Genomic DNA, 1,810 nt, shown 5'->3' with positions numbered 1-1,810 from the left:
CACTGGGTCTGGGGGAGCCTGTTAAGGGGGGGGACTCCTTGCTACTGGACCAGCCACTCTGAGTGGGCTGCCAAGAGGGCAGGAGCCGTGCCAAGGGTTAGGTGGTCCTGCTTGCCTGGGGTTCCAGTGCCCAGCTGGGGGGCCCTGGATCCTGGGGTCCTGCTGTAGGCTCGCCCCGCCCCACTCAGTTGGGAGAGGGGCCCAATGCCAAGGCTGAGAGGAGGGACCGTCTTCCAGCCTCTGCACCAGCTTCGCTCCAGGGTTCTTTTCTCCAGAACACCACTTATACCCTCTGGACAGCGCGGGGAGCGACACCAAGGCAACATGGAAGAGATGCCAGAACATAAACACGGACACAGATGCTCACTTATAAACACAGCCCTCCCTCGGGACCACCGCCTCCAGCAGCCCTGCATGCAAACCCACCTACACAGGTACCCTGGCCCGTGCACCCACAGATACAGAGAAGAGGCGCCTTGAATCCTGCTGAGCCCAGAGGGAGATCAGTGATGGATGAATGAATGAATGAATGAATGAACAACATATGTAACATATGTCTGTGTATATCTGCACATATATGCGTGCACATGCACTGTAGAGCCACCTCTCCACCTCTGGAGGTCAAGACAGGCCTGAGCGTCCAGCAAGATGAGATGTGAAGTCTACCTCATCTTACACACACACACACACACACACACACACACACACACACACACATTCACGGCCTAAAATTTCATCAGTCTCTCCTGGGGCAGGAGTGACCCTCAATCACTCCGTGGTGGAGTGGCACCGCCAACCAAGAAAGGGACCTGCAAACCCCTATGACTCAGGCAGCCGGTACCCGGCCTGGGCAAGGCACCCTGGTGTCCCCCTTTCAATTCTGGGGCCACAGAGGGGGTGGGTTTAATACCTTCCAGTAGGTTCCCATTCCTAGAGGGCCTCCCCCTCCCCCAAGAGCCTGAGGAGCCCCCTGTGCCTAGAGAGAGGGCAGAGGAGGGAGTGTGCCACATGCTGAGAGGGCAAAGGTCACAGGTGAGGAAGAGGGGAGGAGCGGGCACAGTGGGGCCGGTGTGAGGAAAGCCCCCCAGGCCAGGAGGAGGCGGACTCCCGGGGGAGACAAAAGGCCTGCAGCCCTGGCGTCCTGCCCCGCTGGGAGGGCGTTTCGCCCCCAGGACTCAGCGTCCATCCGAGGCCGGGCGTCCAGTCACTCAGGCCCAGGAGCGCACAGAATGTAGGGGCCTCTCTGGCCACTCCACCCCCGCTCCTGACTGCGCAATTGGGGCGCGCCCCCTCCAAATTCTGAGCGGAGGAGCTCGGAATTAATGAGCTCAGGGCGGTGCCAAGTGCTGACCGGCTCCCTCCCTCCCACCCCTTGGGACCCCCAGATCCTGGGCACCCCTTTGTGATTCAGCCTCAGGGAACCCGATTACCTGCTGGAAACGAGTTCTGGGTGTGGCCTGGGAGGCAGAAGAGGGTGAGGGGTTTTAACCCACGGGAGCTGCGCAGGGACGGATGAGGGATGGATGGGGGGGGCGGGGGGGGGTCGTCCCTAACACCCCACAGACCCAGCCTTCTAAGCACCAGACCCTGCCAGTCACTCTCAGCCTCTCAGAGCTGACACGATTTCAGAGAAAGTCGTAAATCGCTCCCTCGGAGTCGCCCTCGGCCCCACTCGCGGAAAATTGCGTGTGCGAGTGAAATGAAGGAGAAGATGTGAAAGGCAGCAGGCGCTGACCTGGGAGGCCAGAGAGAAGGCGAGGGTCCAGGGGAGCCACCGCCGGAGGCAGACATTCCTCTGCACCGCCTGCCA

This window comes from Myotis davidii, unplaced genomic scaffold (genome assembly GCF_000327345.1).
Source record: "Myotis davidii unplaced genomic scaffold, ASM32734v1 scaffold299, whole genome shotgun sequence".
Classification (NCBI taxonomy): domain Eukaryota; kingdom Metazoa; phylum Chordata; class Mammalia; order Chiroptera; family Vespertilionidae; genus Myotis; species Myotis davidii.
This window is presented reverse-complemented; position numbering follows the sequence as displayed.